Here is a 6,976-nt window from a genome sequence, read left to right as displayed (position 1 = left end):
TGGGGTGTTTGGGTTGGAGCCCAAGCCCATTCCATATGGGAATAGGGCAACTGAAATAACACTATAAAAGAAAAAAGGTTTTAGTTGAAAAAATAAGTGTTATTTTATTATTTACTGTTTCATTGAAAAGAGAAAACCTCCAGCCCTAAACACTCTCACTCTCACGCCACTTTTGCTTTTGCAAAGAATCAAAGTTCTTCTTTGGTTTGTTCTTCTTGATTTCTTAAGGCCAAGGAGGATCTAGCAAATCCCTCCTTGGTTCTTGTTGATTGTCTTCGTGTGGACCTCTACGGTTCGATCCTACACTTGGATCGGTAGCAAACACGTTCAGAGACAATATTGGTGGAGCCTCCAAACGTGCGTATTGTTTCTAAACACAGATTATTAATTTCTGCAGATTCTTGCTTTAATATGAATTGTAAAATTATACCCTTGATCTTGGCTCATGTAAACAATCCTGTTATATTAATTTTTGTTTCCACTGCGTATACGGGACCGTTTACTAACAGTGGTATCAGAGCCTAGGGTACTAAATTTTATAGTTTATTGTATGATTTATAACATGTATTTGGTTGATAACATGTTGTTTTTGAAAAATCTGCAAAATCTGTTTATGGATGAACGATTCAAATGATAAACTGGTTTAATAATGTGTTGATGAATGACATATTGGTTGGTTAATATCCTGGTTGAACTTATGTGCGTTTGATTTGATTTGGATTCGTGTTTATACACAAAAAAACTGCAAAAATGCGAACTGTACGAATTGGGGATTTCCAGGTCAGCTTCGCCGCGGCGAGGTGCCTCTGGGAAGTTACACCATGGCGAAGATAAAACATTCACCGCGGCGAAGTCTATGGCGGCAAGTTGCCTCTGGAAAGTTTCGCCGCGGCGAAGATAAAACCTTCGTAGCAGCGAAGCCTGTAGCTTTCCCAATTCTATATTTTTTTGCAAAGGGTCTAATCTGCAGTTTTTAATAACCTGTAAAGCCAATGTACATTCTGCTCATTTAAGAGGGTAATTAATTAATAAACCCACCCAATTCAAAAATTGATTATTTTTTAAATGTATGCTTTGTACATGTTTGTATATTGCATGGTGCCCGGTACATGAGCCTTAGACCTAAGGGTGAATGTTTNTTGTCTTCGTGTGGACCTCTACGGTTCGATCCTACACTTGAATCGGTAGCAAACACGTTCAGAGACAATATTGGTGGAGCCTCCAAATGTGCGTATTGTTTCTAAACACAGATTATTAATTTCTGCAGATTCTTGCTTTAATATGAATTGTAAAATTATACCCTTGATCTTGGCTCATGTAAACGATCCTGTTATATTAATTTTTGTTTCCGCTACGTATACGGGACCATTTACTAACAGAGATCAAGAAACAGAAATGAAAGGGTGACGACTTATGGCTAATGGCTCTTTGAATGAAAAGGGAGCAGGAGCGGGCCTCTTGCTCGAAAGTCCAAAAGGAGACCCAATCAAAGCCACAGTAAGATTCGGGTTAAACACCTCCAATAATGAAGCTGAATATGAGGCATTGCTCATAGGTATCTGTCTCGCCAGGGAAATGGAGACAGAGTCCATCAAGATCAATAGTGACTCACAGCTCGTGGTCCATCAAATTACCGGGGAATACCAGGCAAGGGAAGATAGGATGACATCCTACCTCCAACAAGTAGAGACCGAGCTCAAATAGTTTAGATCATTTACCATTCACAAGATCCCAAGGGAGTAAAACTTGCAAGCAGATGCATTGGCTTGCCTAGCCTCTGTAATGAACAATGAGAAGGTCGACTCGATCCCAGTTAAATTTCTCCCAAAACCAAGCATCTCCACTCTGCGAGAATCAATGTTAACCACAAGTCAAAGGTATATCTGGATGGATGAAATCAACACCTACTTGAAGGACAACACACTGCTAGAGGACAGAACTGAAGATAGAACACTCAACACAAAGGTAGCTCAGTACACGCTCATCAACGATATACTGTACAAGCGTGGGTTTAATGTACTACTGCTGCGATGTATTAACCACGAGGATGCAAATTATGTTCTAAGTAATACATGAGGGAATTTGTGGAACCCACATAGGGGGTAGATCTCTAGCTTACAAGGTGCTTTGCCAGGGATATTACTAGCCAACGTTTTATGATGATGCAATAGACTATGTCCGCAGATATGACAAATGCTAGAGATTTATAGATATTCCGCGAGCTCCACTGCAAGAATTGACCACTCTGACAAGCCCATGGTCATTCGCAATCTGGGGCATTGACCTTATTGGTCCCTTTCCTTAGGGAAAATGAGGCATTAAATTCGCAGTAGTTGCCGTGGATTATTTCATCAAGTGGGCAAAAGCTGAATCACTGGCAACAATAACATCAAGCAGGCTAAATGATTTTGTCTATAAGAATATAATTTGTCGGTTTGGGATTCCCCACATAATAATAACCGACATTGGGAAGTAGTTCGACAGTGAAGATTTAAAGACCTTTTGCGAGTGGGTTCGCATCAAGAAGAGTTTCACTGCTGTCTATCGGCCTCAGGCCAATGGAAAAGTAGAGGATGTGAACAAAGTAATCAAGCACACCATAAAGAAGAAGCTTGATGACCTTAAATGGAGGTGGGCTGACGAGCTGGCAGAAGCTTTATGGTCCTACAGAACGACTGCCAGGAGCTCGATGAGCGAAACCCCATTTTCTTTATCTTATGGATGTAAGGCGATGGTCCCCATTGAAGTAGGAATCGATTCGTTCCGAAGAGAAGTCTTTAACGAAGAAGCAAACAAAGTCCTTTTTCGCCTAAGGCTAAACTTGATCAAAGAAAATCGGGCCAAATCTTAGCTAAGGCTCGCCTCGTATCAACAGCAAGCTAAGTGATACTTCAATACCAAGGTCAAAAATAGAGCCTTTGAAGTGGGCGATCTGGTCCTTAGAAATGTCATCCAGGGTATTCAAAACTCGAACTTGGGGGCACTTGGGCCCAAATGGGAGGGTCGCTTTAGGATATCTGGAATGCTCACACCAAGATCTTTTCATCTGGAATGCCTCAACGGCGAAGCGATAATGTGAGCTTCGAACGTCGAGCACTTGCGAAGGTATTACCAATAAGCAGCTTGGGTTTCACTTGTTCTTATGTTCTACATTCATGTTCGTTGTAAGGCCATTCACGGCCAAAATACTTGATCAATAAACGAGGTATTATTCATTATTTTCAATGATTCATTGTTAACATCTTAAGATCATTAGCATTTTACTAAATCGCAACCTAAGCAATGATATTCTTAAAAAAAAAAAAAAAAAAAACTCGGAGTCAAGAGTCAAGGAAAGACAGCTTATCTCGAACAAGCCACGCCAACATCCAACCTTTTAAGGGTGAAACATCCCCAAATCGACGAAGTTAAACTTGAAATTAATTTTTTCAAGGAAAAACACGTCGATGGAAATCGACCTTAAGCTAAGCCTAAAAAACTTGAAGAGGGCGATAAAGTCCGAAATCAAAGTTAAATGGCGCATACGATTTCCTCATACAAATCTGAAAAAGCTTATTAAGAAGCGAGCTACGCATAACTTAAAACAAATTCGGATTTTAGTGTTACAAGTCCTACTAGGACGACAAATCAACTCCATAAAAGTATAATAAATATTGCTCGACATGGAAACAATAAAAGTTTCTTTCATTGATTGAGTTTAATTACAGAGGCAATAACAAAACAAAACAAAACAAAAAAAGCGAAAATGACTCTTTACGTGGGTGGGGGAGCAAGAGCTTCATCCTTGACCTGTCGAAGAAGGTCATTACCGAGAGGAAGAGATAGCTTGTTAACAAGAGGAATGGTGACTTTCTCTCCAAGGTCGGGAACCTCAGTTGATGGAATTATGGTCAGAGGATTTGGATCCTCGACCTAGAGCTGGGGCTCGACCTCTTTCGACCTCCCCTTGATCCTCGCCCTCTTCCTCGGATTCGTCCAAGTAAACATAGGACTCCTCCCGAGGTTCGACCCTCATCCTTTTGATTTCTTTCTGATAAGCTCGGGGAAGGAAAGAAAAGTTGATTGAAGGATAGGCTTCTCATAATTTCTGGACGAGGAGGATAGATGTTTCCTAACCTGAGTAGTAATGGCCTCGTTTAACTCATCAATCTAAAGCCTAAGCTGTCTAGCCTTAGCTTCGGCCTCTTGGTGACTCGCCACCTCTTGGCTAAGGTTGAGCGAAGACTGTTTGGACTTGGCCTCCCAGCTCGCGGTAGCCTTTTAAGTCGAGGATAGATCATAGTTCAGTTTGTTGTTGGCACCCCATCGTTGTGCCAAAGTCTCCACAACCTCTACTGCCTTAGCTTCCACCTTAGCCCAAGCACCCTCGCTTATTTTCAGCTTGTCAAGGAATTCCCTTTCCTTGGAAGGTTGCGACTTCCCCCCTAAGCTGCTCAAGCTCAGCACGCATGGCCTGCTTCTCCTTCTCTGCAAGCTCGGCCCTAGCCAGAGCGTTCTCCTTCATTGTCTCCATAGCTTGCCATTTCTGGTGGTTTGCCTCTAAAGTGTCGCTGCATTCCTCATACAGAAGTCTGCTCGCCATGGCAACCTGAAAAGAGAAAATGAGTCAACAAGAAGCAAGAATAGCATGCAAAAGAAAATGGGTACGAACTACTGGCACCTTCGCCGTGTAGCTGCAAGTTAAAGCCAACACTGGGAAAGAGATGAGTCCCTGACGACAACAAATGTTCACGAGGTGATGCAATCCCTAGCCAATACGGCCCTAACACTAATATGGTCAGGGAGTTGGTCGATCAGCCCGTCGACGGCAGCTTGGTCCGCTTCGGCTGTTTTCTTATTCTTTGACTAGGATGAGCCAAGTTTACTCCCCCCAACAGCACTTGCCTTGCCAGCAAGAGTAGATTTCTTCTTAGCCAAGCTTTTGGCCGCTTCTTTTTTAAGGCCACCGGCTTGCGGGGCAACCTCTTTGCCCTAGCCATCATGCCACTCGGGTGCTTTATTTTTTTTCGAGTCTCCGATTGCCTTGGACAACTTTTTCGCTGGCCCCTTTTGGGGCTTTGTAACGCTTTTCATGCCAACTGCTTTAGTGGTCGTCGTGGGCTTCTTCGTGTTTAGGCCTCCCCCAAGCTCGCCACCGACGTGCTTCAAGCTGACGATGTCCGTAGGCTACTTCATCCCCAAAATAGCTAGAGCCTTTGTGGCGGCTGCAAAAGCAGCCGTTTTCTTCTTTTTTTTGGTTTTTTGGCCCACCTTTCTACAAGCAAAAAGGCGAACGAATTAACAATCTATTTGCGCGGGAAAGCAAACGCGAGCAAATAACAACTTAACATTTCTCCAAAAGTGCTAGAAAACTGGCCTTGTCCCGACAAAATTTGTACGCTTTTAGGTGAGGAAGCGTGAGAAGCTCATTAACATTGCGCTGATTGTCCAAAAGATCGCTAAAACATTGCAGCCTCTGAAAGCTCAAAGCTAGAAGATAATTCTTCTCGATGTTAATTGCAAAAACAAAACAGGACAATCAATTAGAATGTGCAGCTCAATAACAATCCTCATACGCATACGGGAAGCTCGAGCCTTACTCACTTCAGTAGCAAAGACACCGGTCTCCCGAGCTTCGTAGAAAAAGAACTGTGAATCCCAGTGTGGAACTTTCTTTGAGACGTCGACTAGCCGTTCAAACTTACTCTCCTCGCTTTAGAAAGGTAGTATGTCTGGTCTTGCCCCTTTTTGAGCCTGTACAAGTGAACGAGCTCTTCGACGGACGGCTCGCCCAAGTCAGCGATCATGTACGCGATGTACATTGCGATAATGATCACGTAAGAATTGGCGGTCAGTTGAAGAGGAACAATGTCGAATCGCCTCAACACGTTATCGATGAAGTAGTGTAGGGGAATGGATACCCCGCACCTAAGGAGAGTCTCAAAGGTTGCTACCCATCCATGTCGGGGGTTCTTCCGAGAATATCCCCGTGGAACCATCAAGTTAAGTTGTGGCACATAGATTGCTCTTATGCGTTCAAGATCCCCGAGGGTGATCGAGGATTGTGGTTCTCTTCGTAGCCTATGGGCTAAAGACGACGGGGAGTGAGCTAGCTAAATCGAAGCACGATCGGACGAGCCCGCAGCTTCAGGGTCCGAGCTTCAGGCGACACATTCTTCAGAGACGTCGGGAGACACATCCCTAAGGGTTGTCGAGCCTACCAGCAAATAAAAAATTCGGTCTATGGTATAAAATTCGGTCTACTAGAGGAAGACATGGCTGTATCTCGCTTTTGGGTACCTGAAAAAAGAAGCGAACATGTGTCAGAGCTTGAACAAATCGGTAACAATTCCACACTCACTACTATTTCAGGCACCTGAGATAGCTCGCACAATACAATAAAGGTACGCGACCTACCCGGGATACCGACGACCACTGCATCAAACCTCTCTAAAATTTGAGACCGCTGGAGACGCAACCAAAAACCCTACTAAAACCTTAAAACATCCAATATGGCCACCACAGTAGCCACCATTTGATGCAAAAATCAGAAAAACAGAAGAAAATACGGGAAAGAGCCTTACTGGAATAAGGAAAGTGTAGAGAACTCATGAGAAAGACCACTGCGATGACGTAAGAACAACGGCAAAGGAGAACCAGAGTCAGAATGACTTCGAAGTGACTATTTTGAGGTTTTTTGCCACCTTTTATTGTGGTTTACATGGGAGACGAAGGGGCGGGGTTTAATCGTGGCCGTCGATTGACAGTCGATCCTGAACCTTCATTCATCGAGCAATCTCAGCCCGTAGATGTGGCCACGTGTCGACCATCCGTAAGGAGCGACGAACCGTCAGATTGCTATAATGATAATCGTCGCCTCGACTTCATGCGTGAACAGCTATCGTCGCCCATGCACGATGAAACATAATTGACAAAGGCCGCCGCATTTAATGCGGCACGACTACGCAGAAATTACCTGTATGCCCTGACTGTTCAT

This window comes from Pistacia vera, unplaced genomic scaffold, assembly GCF_008641045.1.
Source record: "Pistacia vera cultivar Batoury unplaced genomic scaffold, PisVer_v2 Contig789, whole genome shotgun sequence".
NCBI lineage: Eukaryota > Viridiplantae > Streptophyta > Magnoliopsida > Sapindales > Anacardiaceae > Pistacia > Pistacia vera.
Note: the sequence above shows the minus strand (reverse complement) of the source record.